Below are 17,680 nucleotides of genomic sequence, written 5' to 3' on the forward strand. Positions count from 1 at the left end.
CAGAAACTAACACACCATTGTAAAGCAATTATACCCCAATAAAGATGTAAAAAAAAAAAGAAAATAAAGTCAAGTCATAGACTGAAGAAAATACTTGCAAAACATATCTGATAAAGGATTTTTTTCCAGAATATATTTTTAAAACTCAAAATTAAATAATAAGAAAACAACCAATTAAAAATATGTTTGAGTACACACATAACCAAAGATGATATATGTATGACAAGTAAGCACATATAAAGATGCTGAACATCATTAGTCATTAGGGAAAGACAAATTAAAATCACAATGAGATACCACTACACATTGGTTAGAATAGCTAAAATGATAACGATGCTAACCAACTTTCATATATTGCAGATGGCAATGCAAAATGAATGAAGATGAATGAATGTAGTTTGACAACTTACTATAAAATTAAGCATATCCTTACAATATAATCTTGCAATACCACTCAAGGATTTATCCAAGTGAAATGAAATTTATGTTCACGTAAAAACCTGTATCTGAATGTTTATAGTTATTAAATTCATAATTGCCAAAAATTATAAGCAACCCAAATGTATTTCAACTTGTTAATGGATAAACAATCTGTGATACCTCCATTCAAAGGAATACTACTCTGCAATAAAAAGGAATGAACTACATGCAGCAGCATGAATAGAACACAAATGCATTATGCTATATTCAGGAAGCCAGACTCAAATAACTACATCCTATCATTACAGAAAAGACAAAATGATAGGAATAGAAACAAATCAGTAGTTTCCAAGGTGTTGGAGCAAGAGGGAATTCTCTGGAATGTCGGAACAGTTTCATTTCTTGTAAAGCTTTGGATTTCTCCATTGAATCTGAATAAGATCCTTGCTGTGTAGAGTATTTTTGGTTGTAGGTTCTTGCCTTTCATCTCTTTAAATAAATATATTGTGCCACTCCCTTCTATCATGCTTGCAGAGTTTCTGCTGAGAAATCAGCTGATAACTTTATGGGAGTTCCCTTGTATCTCATTTGCTGATTTTCCTTTGTTGCTTTTAATATTTTTTCTTTGTTTTAATTTTTGTCAGTTTGAGTACCATGTGTCTTGCTGTGTTCTTCCTTGGGTTATCTTGCCTGGGACTCTTTGCCCTTGCTGGACTTTGGTGACTGTTTCCTTTCCCATGTTGAGCAATTTTTCAGCTATTATCTCTTCAAATATTTTCTCAGGTCCTTTCTCTCTTCTTCTTCTGGGACCCCTATATTGTGAATGCTGGTGCTTTTCATGTTGTCCCAGAGCTCTCTTAGACTGTCTTCGTTTCTTTTCATTCTTTTTTCTTTATTCTAGTCCATGGTTATGGTTTCCACCATTCTGTTTTCCAGGTCACTTATCCATTCTTCTGCCTCAGTTACTCTGCTATTGATTCCTTCTAGTATATTTTTCATTTCAGTAATTGTATTGTTCATCTTTGTTCTTTAGTTCTTCTAGTTCTTTGTTAAATATTTCTTGTATCTTCTCGATATGTGCCTCCATTCTTTCTCCAAGATCTCAGATTATCTTCACTATCACTATTCTGAATTCTTTTTCCAGTAGATTGCTATCTCCACTTCATTTAGTTGTTCTTCTGGGGTTTTATCTTGTTTGTTCATCTGGGACATATTCTTCTTCTGTCTCATCTTGTCTAACTTTCTGTGATTGCAGTTTCCATTCCTCAGGCTGCAGCGTTGTAGTTCTTCATGCTTCTGCTGTCTGCCCTCTGGTGGATGAGGCTGTCTAAGAGGCTGTCTGTGCAGGCTTCTGGTGGCAGGGCCTAGTTCCTGCCCATGGTGGGTGGAGCTGGGTCTTTTCCCTCTGGTGGACAGGGCCATGCTCAGGAAGACTTTAAGCAGCCTGTCCACTAATGGATGGGGCTGTATTCCTGTCCAGCTTTTTGGCCTCAGGTGTCTCAGCACTTGAGCCTATAGGCTGTTGGGTGTGGCTAGATCTTGGCGGTGGAGTGGGGAATGGCCGCCTCCAGGAGGGCTCATGCCAATGAGTAGTCACCACAGCTGCTGCTACCAGTGTCTTTGTCCCCACAGTGAGCCATAGCCACTCCCCGCCTGTGCAGGAGACCCTCTGATACTAGCAGGTAGGCCTGGCCCATTCTCTCATGAGGTCATTGCTTTTTAGGGGGTATTCTGGTGTGCACTAGACCTTGGGTGTGTTCTCCAAGAGTGGAGTTTCTGTTTCCCCTAGTCCTGTGGAATTCCTACAATCAAATCCCACTGGCCTTCAAAGCCAGATACTCTGGGGGCTCCTCCTCCTGTTGCCAGTCTCCCAGGTTAAGAAGCCTGATATGGGGCTCAGGACTTTCACTTCTGTGGGAGAAATTCTGTGGTATAATTATTTTCCAGTTTGTGGGTCGCCCACCCGGCAGGTATGGGATTTGATTTTATCATGATTACGCCCCTCCTACAATCTCATTGTGGTTTCTTCTTTGTCCTTGTGTGTAGGGTATCTTTTTTGGTAGGTTCCAGAGGTTTTTGTTATTGTTGTTGATGGTTGTTCAGCAGTTAGTTGTGATTTTGGTGTTTTTATAAGAAGGGGTGAGCTCATGCCCTTCTGCTCCACCATCTTGCTGGCAAGTCTCATTTCTTGATATTGTTGGTGGTACATTGACAATATATATTTATGAAAACTCACAGAAATGCACACTAAAAAGGATGAATTTCGGGCTTCCCTGGTGGCGCAGTGGTTGAGAGTACACCTGCCGATGCAGGGACACAGGTTCATGCCCCGGTCTGGGAGGATCCCACATGCCGCAGAGCGGCTGGGCTCATGAGCCATGGCCGCTGAGCCTGTGCATCCGGAGCCTGTGCTCCACAACGGGAGAGGCCACAGCAGTGAGAGGCCTGCGTACTGCAAAAAAACAAAACAAAAACAAAAAAGGATGAATTTCATGGTATGTTGATTATACTGCAAGAAACACAAAGCCATGGAAGTTTGCCAGTGTGATAATTTGCCACCAAAGACTGACTAAATGAAATTCTTAAGAGTTTAGGCAGAAAGAAAGGGGTAACAGAAGGAGAGTCTGAGCTGCAAGAAAGAATTATAATTTAGAAAGTTATATATGTGTAAATATATCTAAATTACTGTATAACATAATAATATTTTGAGGTTTAAATATCTAAATAAGATGCATACCAACAATACTATAACATTTGAGAGGACTTAACAGAATAATTAACTTATCCTCTTAGTGGAGGGTAGGTGAGAAAGTTTAGACTTTAACAGGTATGTATGTTTTAATTTCTATTATAGTTAATAACAGGATAACAACAAAATATGTAATTTCAAAACTGGTTAAAAAATAAAAATGACAAGAAATAAATTACACAATAGTTCAAAGGGGAAAGAAAGAATAGAAAAGCAATCCATAGATGCAAATGTTTTACTTTGCAAAATATAGGATATGACAAACTTTTGTTCTCAGTGTAGGAACTAAAGAAATGGCATTATTTTTAGGAGAAAAAAAAAAACATTGCATAAGCAAAGAAGCCTAAAGAAACTGCAATACCAAAAGAGACAAGTTCTTCTTAGATGATTAGAATTTAATAACCACATCCCTTACTGGGAACATTTGTCCATTAAGTAGAACAGAGAATAGATGCTCCCACTACATAAGGGACTCTATAGAATTTAGGAATTTCTAATAGAGTTTATAATGATAATGTGAGTTGGTGGGATGAATTGGAATTTGTAGAAACAAAAATATGCAGCTAGTTCCACCATCACACTGATTCTCCCCCTGCTAAGAGTGTGACAGCAAAGAAGTTTGGTGTTGGCTGAAAAGTAGAGACAGATCTCTATATTCTTATGGTGCTTAGAAGCCAATGTACTACTAGAAGAAGGAGACTCTGATACACATAGAAAAGATCTCACCCTTAAGACATTTGAAAATAAAAATGAAGTGAAATTAACTAAATCTGTCACATAGTATTGACTCAGCTAAACTCTCATTTGAATTGTTTCACTATGTCCCTGATCCTAGCTGTCTGCCCAAAAGAAAGATGTGCCCTGAGTAGATGGAGCCAAATCCCAGGGAGACTGACTGAGGGGTCAAATGTGCCCCAGAGTTGGTGTTGGCCTGCTGGTGGGTGGGGTGGGCCGTGACACAGCAGGCTGCACAGATGTAGTGGTCCTGGGACAGGTGCCCACCCACGGGTAGATGAAGCTGGTCCTGGGGCAAGTGCTATCCCACTGGTGGGTGGAGCCTGGCCCCAGAGTCTTCAGTTGTAAGGCTCTGGGGGTCCTGGAATTGGTGTCAGCCAACTATTGGGTGGGGCCAGGTGCCAGCATCTGACTGTGGTGCCGCAGGATTCTCAGGGCTAGTGCTGGCACACAGGTGTGTGGGGATGTTTTCTGGGCTTTCTGGTCACATTAGGGTGTGGACACGGCCACATTAGGGTCAGCTGTGGGGTCAGAGGGGAGGTTGTTAAGGCAGCTGGCCTGCTGGTGGGTGGGGCTGTGTCCCCACCTGACTAGCTGTTTGGCCTGAGGCATCCCAGTACTGTTGTCAACAGGCTAGTGGGCATGGCCAGGTCACCATGCTAATAAGCTAGAGGGAGGATGCCAAAATATGCACTTGATAACACCAGTATCCTTGTGGTAGAAAACATTCCCCAAAATGGCTTCTGCCAATGTCTGTATCCACTGGGTGAGTTCCAGTCGCCTCCAACCTGTCCAGGTGGCTCTCTAAGATCAACAGGTAGGTTTGACCCAGACTTCTTTCAAATTACTGCTTCAGGTCTGAGTCCCAAAGCATGTGATATTTTCTGTGTGCCCTTTAAGAGAAGAAGCTCTATTTCCCACAGTACTCTGGCTCTCCCAAAACAAGCCCTGTTGGTTTACAAAGTCAAACATTCTGGGAGTTTGTCTTCCCATTATAGGACACCCCAGACCTACAGTCACAGCCAGCTGTGTCAGGAAAAAGCTCTGTCCACCACAGGGCTTAAACCAGCTCAAGGAACTGCAGGGCCCTACAGCCATATACCCTGGGACATGGATGTGCTCACCAGTGAGCAGGCACTACCCCAGGACAACCTTGGTCCTCGCCATGACCACCAGCAGGCCAATCCAGCTCCAAGGTACCTTGGATCCTTCAGGCAGCCAAGATGATATCCAGGCCCACTCAAGAGCCGGCTGACACCATTTTGGGGACAACACAGACTCCACAGCTAGCCATATCAGAAATGGGCATTGGCAGCCAGCAGGGTGACACTGGATCTGGGACCCTGGCCCTACAACCACCTACCCTAGAATATGGCTCTGCTCACAAGTAGGCATGCACTAGTATTGGGACCCCCTGGGTCTCCACAGGAAGCTGCCTTGTGACCCATTCTCACCTAACAGTGAATGTCAGCCTCTGCCCAAGGCAGGGCCTGGCACCAACTGGACTAGGGTTCAGACACAAATACCAGACTATCTGCAGAAGTCAGCCTATAACAACAGAAGGACCCACGCAACCCACATAGGGCACACCCCTACAGTTTACAGCTCTGGTGACCAGAGGGAAATGTGCTGCTGGGATGCACAGAATGTCTCCTACAAAAGGCCACTTCTTGGGCTTCCCTGCTGGTGCAGTGGTTGAGAGTCCGCCTGCAGATGCAGGGGACATGGGTTCGTGTCCTGGTCGGGGAAGATCCCACATGCCGCAGAGCGGCTGGGCCTGTGAGCCATGGCTGATGAGCCTGTGCATCCAGAGCCTGTGCTCCACAATGGGAGAGGCCACAACAGTGAGAGGCCCACATACCGCAAAAAAAAAAAAAAAGGCCACTTCTCCAAGGTTGGGAAGTGCAACCAACCTACCAAATACATAGAAATAAAAACCAAACATTGGGCAAAATGAGGCAACAAAGGAACATGTTCCAAACCAAGGAAAAAGATAAACTCCAAGAAGAACTAAGTGAAGTGGAGATAAACAATCCTCTCAAAAAGAGTTCAAGGTAAAGATTGTAATAATGCTCAAAGAACTCTGGAGAAGATTGGTTGAACAGAGTGAGAAGTTAGAAGTTTAACAAAGAGTTACAAAATACAAAGAAGAACCTAACAGTTGAAGAATACAATAACTGAAATAAAAAATACACTAGAAGGAATCAACAGTAGATGAGATGATACAGAGGAACAGATTAGTGAGCTGAAAGACATAGTAGTGGAAATCACTGAAGCTGAACAGAAAAAAGAATAAAAAGAAATGAGGAAAGTTTAAGAGACCTCCGAGATGACATTAAGTGTTCTAACATTGCATTATAGAGGTCAAAGGAGAAGAGAGAGAGAAAGGAGCAGAGAACATATTTGAAGACATAATAAGCTGAAAATTTTCTTAATCTGGGAAAGAAAATAAACATCCAAGCACAAGAAGCACAGAGAGTTCCATACATGATCAACCCAAAGTGGACCACACCAAGACACATTGTAATTAACATGGAAAATTAAAGATAGAGAATATTAAAACAGCAAGAGAAGAAGAAGGTATAAACAAGGGAACTCCCATAACGCTATCAGCTGACTTTTCAGTAGAACCTCTGCAAGCCAGAAAGGAGTGGCATGATATGCTTAAAGTGATGAAAGGGAAAAAAGTTACAATCAAGAATAGTCTACCAGCAAGACTATTAGATTTGAAGGATGGACAAGAGTTTTACAGACAAGCAAAAGCTAAAAGAGTTCAGCACCACAAAACCAGCTTTACAAGAAATGATAAATGGATGTCTCTAAGTGAAAAAGAAAAGGCCATGACTACAAATACGAAAATTACAAGAGGAAAAATCTCAATGGCAAAGGTAAATATATAGTAAAGGTAGCAAATAAACCACTTATAAAGTGAGTAGGAAAGATAAAAGACAAAAGTAGTAAAATTATCCATATCCACAATAAGTAGTTAATGGATATGCAAAACAAAAAGATGTAAAATATGATGTCAACAGTAAACATGGTGGGAGGAGTAAAAATAGAGGGTTGTTAAATTGCATTTGAATTTAAGAGATCAGCAATGTAAATATAATCATATATACAAAGAGGTTGTTATATGTAAACCTAATGGTAGCCACAAACCAAAAACTTGTAATAGATACATACACAAAGAAGAGAGAAGAATCTAAAGATAACACTAAAGATAGTGATCAAATCACAAGGGAAGAGGAAAAAAGGAGAAAGGAACAAAAAAGAACTACAAAACCACCCCAAAACAATTAACAAAATGTCAATAAGTACATACTGTAAATAATTTTTAAATATAAATGGAATAAATGCTCCAATCAAAAGACATGGAGTGACAGAATGAAAGCAAAAACAAGAAACATGTATATGCTGCCTACAAGAGGCACTACAGCTCTAAAGACATGTGTAGACTGAAAGTGAGGGAATGGAAAATGTATTCGATGCAAATGGAAACAAAAGAAAAGCTGGGGTAGTAATATTATATCAGACAAAACAGACTTTAAAACAAAAACTGTAATAAGAGACAAAAAAAGGACAATATATAATGATAGAAGGATCAATCCGACAGGAAGATATAACAACTGTACATATATATGTGCCCAACATAGGGTCACCTAAATACATAAAGCAAATTTTAACAGACATAAATGGAGAAATTGACAGTAATAAAATACCAGTAGGGGTTTTTTGGGGTTTGTTTTTTATATAAATTTATTTGTTTGTTTGTTTGTTTGCTTTTGTCTGTGTTGACTCTTTGTTGCTGCTCATGGGCTTTCTCTACTTGCGGTGAGCAGGGGCTACTCTTCGTTGTGGTGCGCAGGCTTCTCATTGCGGTGTCTTCTCTTGTTGCAGAGCTCAGGCTCTAGGTGCATGGGCTTCAGTAGCTGTGGCATGCAGGCTCAGTAGTTGTGGCTTGCAGGCTCTAGAGTGCAGGCTCAGTAGTTGTGGCTCATGGGCCCAGTTGCCCCGCAGCATGTGAGATCTTCCTGGACCAGGGATCAAACCCATGTCCCATACACTGGCAGGCAGATTCTTAACCAGTGCACCATCAGGGAAGTCCCCAGTAGGGGTTTTTAATTCTTCAATTACATCAATGGACACAACATACAGACAGAAATTCAGTAAGGAAACACCGGTCTTAAATGATACATTAAACCAGATTGATTTAATATATATATATATAACAATCCATCCAAAAGCAGCATAATACACATTGTTTTCAAGTGTATATGCAACATTCTCTAGAATAGATCACATGCTAAACCACAAAACAAGTCTCAGTAAAATTAATAAAACTGAAATCATATCAAGCATCTTTTCTGACCACAACTCAATGAAACTAGATATCAACTTCAAGGAATAACTGAAAAACCCACAAACATGGATGCTAAACAATATGCTACTAAAAAAAAACAAGGATCACTGAAGAATGTAAATTGGTACAGCCATTGTGGAAAACAGTACAAAGATGCCTCAAAAAATTAAACACAGAATTATCATATGATCCACCACTCCCACTCCTGTGTATTTATCTGAAGAATACAAACACGTAATTAGAAAAGATATATGTCCCTATGTTCACTGTAGAATTATTCACAATAGCCAGGATATGGAAGTAACCTAAGTTCCCATTAATAGATGAATGGGTAAAGAAGATATGGTATATATACACAATGGAATATATGGAATATTACTCAGGTATAAAAAAGAATCTTGCCATTTCCTACAACATTGATGGACTTAAAGGGTATTATGCTAAGTGAAATAAGTTAGAGAAAGGCAAACACGGTATAATTTCACTTATATGATGAATCTAAAAATAAAACAAATAAACAAACATAACAAAACAGAAACAGAGAGTTATAGATACAGAGAACAAAGAGGTGGTTGCCAGAGGAGAGGAAGGTGGAGAGAGGAAAGAAATAGGTGAGAGAGATTAAGAGGTACAAATTTTCAGTTGCAAAGTAAATGACTCACTTGATGAAATGTACAGTGGGGAAATATAGTCAGTAACTATATAATATCTTTGTATCATGACATATCATAATTTTGAAGTATATAGAAATATTAAATCACAATATTTTATAACAGGAACTAACATAGTGTTTTAGGTCAATTATACTTCAAAAACAAACAAACAAACTCATAGAAAAAGAGATCATATTTGTTGCTACCAGAGAGGGGTGGTTGGGAGAGGAGGAATAGGATGAATGCAGTCTTAAGGTACAAACTTCCAATTATAAGATAAATAAGTTCTAGGGATGTAAGGTACAACATGATAAATATAATTAACACTCATATATTATAAATGAAAGTTGTTAAGAGAGTAAGTCCTAAGAATTTTCAATACAAGGAAATTTTTTTTTCTATTTCTTTAATTTTGTATCTATATGAGATGATAAATATTCACTGAATTTATTGTGATAATCTTTTTATGAATTATGTAAGTCAAATAATCATGCTGTACACCTTAAACTTATACAGTGCTCAATGTCAATATACTTCAATAAAACTGGAAGAAAAATAACAATAAAATTTTTTCATAAAAAATTTAAAAATGTAAAGTAAAAATTGGTTTCTTAATCTTCTGATTTCATCTTGGATATGTAAAGCACAAGGAAATTGTAATGCTCTCCTTCACAAGAAAAATCTGGAAAAAACCACAACATCAATGACTTTTCTTGGACCCATCAGAGAATTTTGTTTGCAGGGGAAACAACCATCTTACAATTTAGAAAGGCAGGAATCTTCAGGGAGTCACAGGACACCAGCATTTGCTTACCTGTAGCCGGAGCCACCAAATGCCATATAATCTTGGTAAGAATTTAAACTGTGAATTCTGATGAAATGCTGGAGACAAAGAGTGGGCTAATGTAAACGTGACAAGCTCCTGAGGGCTGCAGTCATATGGGACTTCTAACACTTTTACATGATTTTCCTCCAGGAATCCCATCAGGCTCCCACAGGGAGGAAAAGGGAAAAGCCAGAGAAAGCTCTCTGAAGATGCTGGTTGGGGGAGAAGAAGAGTGGACACTGTGAATCTCTCCAGACCCTTCTCCCCATGGAACAAAATGCCTAATATGTAGGGAGGAGGGATATACCAGAGGACACTAGTTAAATTCAATTATGGTTGGGAAGAGAGAGCATGATGGTTATAGACTTGTAACACTGGAGGATATCTGGGAGGATACAGGGAAGGGACTGCAAGAGAAAAAGATCTCTACTCCTGGGCAAGGGTTATATATTATTAGCTACAGAAATAAATTTAGATGCATATGTGTGTGTGCATGTGTTTAAACAAAAATAATCCTTAACAGTGACCACTGAGAGAGCCCAGAAGCAGTTACTCCCCAAGAGCAACGAGAATACATAGTGTGCAGAATTTCCGTTCTAAAAACATTCATCCATCCACTAAAAGGGAACAGAGCTTCTTGTAAAAAATGGCTAATTCCAGAAATGGAGGAAAGTGCAAGATGAGCTTGGAGCATCTTGCTGAGCCAGAAAGTAAGTAAGTACTCAAAGAATAGTGGGGAGATGAGAAAGGAACACAGGATCCAGTTTCAAAGCACCCTCACTAGTGAAGTCTGGGAAATGTTACCAAATCAAAATAAATGACAATTCCATTTCAGTATAACCCACTGAATAAAAAAGGAATACATGAGTCGCTATTGATCCAAATAATTAGAATACATTGGAAGTTTGATGAGAATCACTGAATTTAGTATACTTACAAAGCCTCAAATACATTTCCTCAAATTACTTATTAGTTCAAGGGGGGATGGTAACTTTAGAGTGGAAAAGCCTGGGAAATAATTAGGATCAACATCATGAATAATAAAACAAATTAAAATCCCTTAACACTTGCAAGCATTCAATGAGAAAAATTGGCATTATTCCTATGATATTACTGCCTGTGGTATATAACCTGAATCCAATAAGAATCATAAGAAAAATCCAAATTGAGAGATAGTCTGTAAAACAATTTACATGTAGTCTCTACAAAAGTGTCAAAATGATGAAAATAAAAGCAAGACTAAACTGTTCCAGATCAAAGGAGATTAAAGAAACATGACAACTAAACACAATATATGAGTCTGGACTGGATCATTTGTTATAAAGAAGAAAATTGAAGCAATAAGCAAAATATGAATGGAAACACAGATCTAGATGGTAATAATGAATAAATATTATTTTCCTGGTTTTGTATGGTCGTATTGTATTTTTGTAGGGGAATGTCCTTTGTATAGGAAATACATACTAAAGTAGTCAGGTGTGATAGCACATCATGTGGGCAACATACTCTAAAATGATTCCAAAAGTTCATTATGCTGTTCTTATACTTTTTGTAAGCTTTAGATTGTATCAAAATAAAATTTAATTTTTTAATTAATTGGATAGGTTAAAGGCTGAATACACATAGCAGAAATAAGGCCCAGTGAACTCAAAGATAGCTCAATATATATTATCCAATATAAGGTACAAAGAGGAAAAAGAATGAAAACAGAACAGAACCCCAGAGTTCAGTGGAAAAGACATAAAATAGTCTGATATAAATATAATTAGACACCTAGAAGAAAAGATGAGGGAGAATAAAAAAAAAGAAACAAATATCAGAAAAATAATCACTGAGTATTTTTCCAAACTGATGAAAGATATCAACAAAAAGCTTCAAGAAATACAGCAAACCCATAACAGGATTTAAAAAAACCCACACGATTCAAATCATACATATGGTAATCATCATCAAACTGCTGAAAAGCCAAAGAAAGTGTGAAACAAGAAAAGACAAATTATATTCAGGAAAGCAAAGATAAGATTAACAGTAAAATTAGTAAAGACAAAAGACAAGATAATGGCATCATGAAAAGGCTGAGGAGAAAATGGTCAGCCCAAAATTCAATATCCAGAAAAAAATATCATTTATAATGAAGTAAAAAAAACAATGATAGTGATATGTCAAGAACCAAATGAAAGGGCTCACGGTAGCCAAAGCTGGAACAATTTCAGCAAAAATATAAGTAAAGTAGTTTTGGATTATAACCAAAGAACAAAGTAAGTCCCCATGAGTCCATACTGAAATAAATGATTAAATAAATAGATAAATGGAGGGAAAGACAAATCTTTCATACAGAATTATTCTATCATACAGGAAATTTCAAATAATTTGGAAGATTGTAGATACTCTGCCCTCAGTGAGGTGCGGCATGATTCCCAACTCTTTCATGTTCCTGTGAGGCTCTCGACCTAATAGGAAATTTAGAAGAGGGAGGTTGTAAGGATGAATTACAACCCTGATTATTGCAGTTAATCTTGAAGATGTAACTGATATTCTCTTCTCCACTGCCATTCTAAAATTATTCCCCTTAGCTCTTACTTTGGCAGGTTTTTCTGGCTTATCTGGAGGCATGAACCAAGACTACTTCTGCAGGGTCTGAATCCTTGTAATCATACTCCTCTCTGGCCTGGGTTTTACATGTGTATGTTCCCAGATATAATGGGGCAAGGTATTTCCAAAAGGAGCCCAAATAGATCATCGAAGTAGATGCACATGTATTTCTCGCAGCCCACATTGTCTAAAAACAATCCTACCACCCTATGTTGATCAGTGTCAGTTATCCCTGTATGGTGATACTTCTTGCCTGCTAGTCAATGGATTTAAAAGTCCAAAGTTCCCTGGGAAGTCATAGCTAAAAGCTAAATGGGATACTTGTTCTTTCCTGTCAAGTGTCCTCTTTAGGAACCAGTACCTCCAACGCTGAAGAACCCAGAGTTGTGAGGTTGGGGAGCAAAAGGGCCCTTAGTCACTCTTTCCTTTGTGAGTGATGGTAGGTGGGGCCAGTCCTGCTTCCACTCCTTGTTTTCTGAATCCATGTATTGAGACCACAGGATCATATAAGAAGCCTCTGATTCAATTCATGTACTACCTTCTAAAAGATAACATCTCATTCTTTAACAATGTTGCCTTCAAGTGGTCTTTCAGCTGTGTTTTTAAAAGGCTTTCCCAGAATTCTATGAGGCCAGCTGTTTCTGGATACTATGGTATGTAATATGACCCAGTGGAGCCCAGAGGTGTGGGTCCACTGTTACACCTCCTTCACTGTGAAGTGGGTCCTCTGGTTGATTGTTATACAGTATGGGACTGCATACCTATAGATTAAACATTCTAAACACCTCAGGTAATGGTGCTGGTTGAGGTTTTCTAGGTAGAAAAAGAAAAACCTATACTTGTTATATATGCATGTACCCCTGAGAGGAAAAACAGCTGACTTTTCTAGGATGGGAGAGGCCAACATAGCCAATTCGTCCTAAGTGACAGGTTTGAGTTCTTCAGGTATAGTACCATATCAGAGGTTATCTCTCTTGTCCACAGGTTGAACATTCAGAGGTTGATTGACCCTGGCAAATGGGAATCTGTGTTGTTGGGTCCTTACATAATCTCCATCTCTTCCACTGTGGCTACATAATGTCAGATACCGAGTAACTGATAGTGAACACTGGCTGAATTCAACAAACTCCATCGTTCTGTCTACTGGTTCATTAACTATCTTTTCCATAAGATGTATACCTAATTAGAACCATATTCAAATAAATTAATTTATAAGTTAGCTTTAGCTTATAAAAAATATCATAATTTTAAGATAGAGAAATTATTTAAATATGCATTAAACTCATAAACAAAATGCCTTACAGACAGAATTTATGTTATTTTATATTTAGAGTATAATAATAGTAAACACTAAACAGTATAATAACAGTAAACAGTAAAACTTGCATTTTGTTTTTGTTTTACAATTCATATATTGGTGATGTGATTTATTCCTCTGCAATGTAGTTTAATATTCATTTAACTATACCACAAGTTATTTGTGTTGTTCTTTTGGTAGATATTTACTTTATTTCTATTTGTAGAGATTACAAACATTGACACTTTAAACATTCTTAAAGATACCTGTTTTTGAAAAAGTGTAAGAGTCTTTCTATGGCATGTGCCAAAGAGTGTGCTTGCTATGTCTAAGGGTTTGAGCATCTTCAATTTCATTCTACTTTTCCAAATTTAGAGTTCAAAATAGTGTATAACGATTTTTGTTGCTCCACATTTTCATCAAAAAATTGGTATTTACAAACATTTTTAACTTTTGCTAACTTGAGGAGCCTGAAATGTAAACACATTGTGGTTTAAATTTGCATTTCTGATTAGTAAAGGTAGGTCATTTTTACATATCCAAAGGTTTAGTCATAGTTTTTTTTTTTTTTTTTTTTTTTTTTTTTGGTACGCGGGCCTCTCACTGTTGTGGCCTCTCCCGTTGCGGAGCACAGGCTCCGGATGCGCAGGCTCAGTGGTCATGGCTCACGGGTCCAGCCGCTCTGCGGCATGTGGGACCTTCCTGGACCGGGGCACGAATCCGTGTCCCCAGCACCGGCAGGCGGACTCTCAACCACTGCGCCACCAGGGAAGCCCAAGTCATAGTTTTTATATTTTAATATTGTAGCATTCTATATAATGCATAAAAACATGTTATATTTTTTTTGTTGAAAATTCCTGATTTCTAATATATAGATTGGTTTGTTTACTTTTTAATAGTGTCTTTGATTAATCTACATTTTAATTTTCAATGTAAAAAATTATTAAATATTTAAGTATTTATACCTTTAGGAGATGTTCTTTCCCTACTCCAATGCCATGAAGATGCTTTCCTATATTTTCTTAAAAAGTTTAAAAGTTTTCCATGTCACACTTAAATTTTAATCCACTAAACATTGAGTTTTGTTCTCAAATAGTATCCCAACCTATTTATGGAAAACTTCACCATTTTTGTGCAATGTCCAAATCTATCTCTGTATATATTAAATTTCCATATAAGCATAGGTCTATCATTGAGTTATATATTCTGTGTTATTGGATTGTCCATTCCTGTAGGAGTAACACTCCTATATGTTTAAAACAAGTCCTGAAAACTTTAGAGCAAATCCTCTTTGCCCTGTCTCAGTATTTTGTTCCTTATTTTTCCATTTCAATCATCATTAGAATGACTCATCATTAGAAATTTGACCACACCTACCCACAAAAAATTTGACTGGATTTTAACTGAAATTTGCTAATTTTTTTTGTTTATTTTGGGCAAATTTGATATCTTAATGGTCTTCCAGTCCATGAACATTTATCTTTACATTTAATTAAGTCCTCTTGACTATCTTCTACTAAAATCTTACAATTATCTCATTACATGTTGTGCAAGTTTTGTTAGGCTCATTCCTAAATACCTTTTAATTTCCATGCTATTATTAATAGTATATTTTAATTTTTAAAATTTTAACTCTTTACTTCTTTTATGCAATAATGCCATAGATCTTTTACATTGCTTTTACTATAATGAAAATAATTAATTTTATATAATTCTCACTATGTGCAGGTACAATTCTGTATACTGCATTCAAATTAAATTATCTAAGTTTCATAATAACTCAGTGAGATTTATGCCATTATTATCTACCCCCATTTTTGTAAATTACAAAACTGGCATAGAAAGTTTAAATAGTTTTTCCAAAGCTATATATATATTTGTTTATTTATTTATTTATATATAAATATATATATAAAACTTATAGTTTTAAACCTCATATGATAGATACATAGATAGATAGATGATAGATAGATAGATAGATAGATAGATAATTGATAGAGATAGATTATATATATTATATATAGTGTGATTTAAACCAAAGAAGTCTGGCTCCATCATTTTAGCCATTATGCTTATGCTGTCTTTCATTTTAGAAGGAGCAACTTTGATGAACTCTTTATTGACTCTAATAATTTGTTAGTTTCTGAGTTTTCTTTAAGACAGTCATATTCTATGCTAATAACAGATTTTTCTTTTCAAAATTTATAATTTTTATTCATATTTTTCTTGTCTTATGGTACTGTCTAGCACTTCTGTTACAATGTTAAATAGAAGTGGTGAATGCAGACTTCCTTGTCTCACTGTGAATTTTATTTATTTATTAATTTATTTTTATTTTTTTATTTTTACATCTTTATTGGAGTATGATTGCTTTACAATGGTGTATTAGTTTCTGCTTTATAACAAAGTGAATCAGTTATACATATACATATGTTCCCATATCTCTTCCCTCTTGCATCTCCCTCCCTCCCACCCTCCCCATCCCACCCCTCTAGGTGGTCACAAAGCACCAAGCTGATCTCCCTGTGCTATGCGGCTGCTTCCCACTAGCTATCTATTTTACGTTTGGTAGTGTATACATGTCCATGCCACTCTCTCACCCCGTCTCACTGTGAATTTTAAATACAAGATTTTATGTTTTACATGAAAGCTCATTTCTATTTCTAGTTTGCTTAAAATGTATTTTTAAGGGCGAGGCTCTGTCTATTTTTTTGTGGGTTCAAATAGTGTTTTTATTGAGGACCTACTCTGAGAATACATCAGTGAGCAAAACAGAAAAATACATGATATTTAGGAGGTTATAAATGCCGTGGGAATATAGAGCAGGGTAAGCAGTATTGAGAAAGCAGTTTGCTGTGGGATGAGAAAGGAGGGGGAGACTCATTAAGAAGGTAAAAAGACTGGAATGAATGAAACACACAGATGCTGGGGGGAAGCAAATCCTAGATAGAAGGAACAACTGGTGCAAAGCCTCTGATTTAGGTTAATATTGGAGTGTTCAATAAACAAGAAGGAGAAAACTGTGTGGTGTGGAGTGGAGTGATTGTGGGGTGGAGTGATTGTGGGGTAGATTAGTAGGAAGTAAAGCAGAGGGGTGAGGGGCAGCAGACCATGAATAGTCCTTCAGTCTACTACAAGGAATTTGTTTTTAACTGTATAAAAGGGAAGACTTGAGCAAAGGAGTGGTTTATAAGGATCACACTGAATTCTTTAAAACTAGAAGGAGTAGGGAAGGAACAGTGAGACAGTTCACAGGCCATTTCAATAATTTAGTCAAGAGACAGTGGTTAACTGGACCAGAAGTAAGGGCCATGAGACGTAGTCACGTGGAGGAATTCTGAATATTTGGAAAGTAGATCCAAGGGTACTTGTTGATGGACTGGGTGTAGTTTGTTGGATAAAGAGGAGTGTATAGGATTCCTCCAATGTTTTTTTATCTAAGGAACTGCAAAGATAGAGTTGCCATCAACCAAGATGAGGAAGGATATTAAAAGACCATATTGTGTTGGGAGAAGCTGGAATTCAGTTTTGACAGGTTAATTTTGAGATGTCTTAGATACAGGCAGGTGAAGCTATCAAGTAGACAACTGGATTTCTGAGTTTGAAGTTGAACAGAAAACTCAAGATGGCAGGTTCAACTCTAGGAGTAATCAGAACATAGTATTTTCCTAGTGGTTACCTTGGGGATTATAACTGATATTTTACACTTAAAACAACCTATTTTGGCCACCTCCTCTTTGGCTCTTCCTGTCTGCCCCCCTTGCCCAGTCACCCTGGGCTTGAGCAAGGCCATGGGGCCCCCAGAACAAGGCATGAAGGCTGCCGCCCCACCCACTGGCCTGTGCAGCCCAACAGAGGCAGCACTGTCAGAGGTAGAAGAGCAGGGCACTGTGGTTGGCCCCAGATCAGGTGCCAGAGTGGCAGCAGTTTCAACAGCAGAAGCAGCCTGAGCCAATGCAGTGGGATGCACTGCTCCATGCCCCAATGCTGGCATCTCATCTCCCCACACTCCCAATTGGGGCCACTGCCAGCAGTGCAAGGAGCAGAA

Source organism: Lagenorhynchus albirostris, chromosome 11, assembly GCF_949774975.1.
Source record: "Lagenorhynchus albirostris chromosome 11, mLagAlb1.1, whole genome shotgun sequence".
NCBI lineage: Eukaryota > Metazoa > Chordata > Mammalia > Artiodactyla > Delphinidae > Lagenorhynchus > Lagenorhynchus albirostris.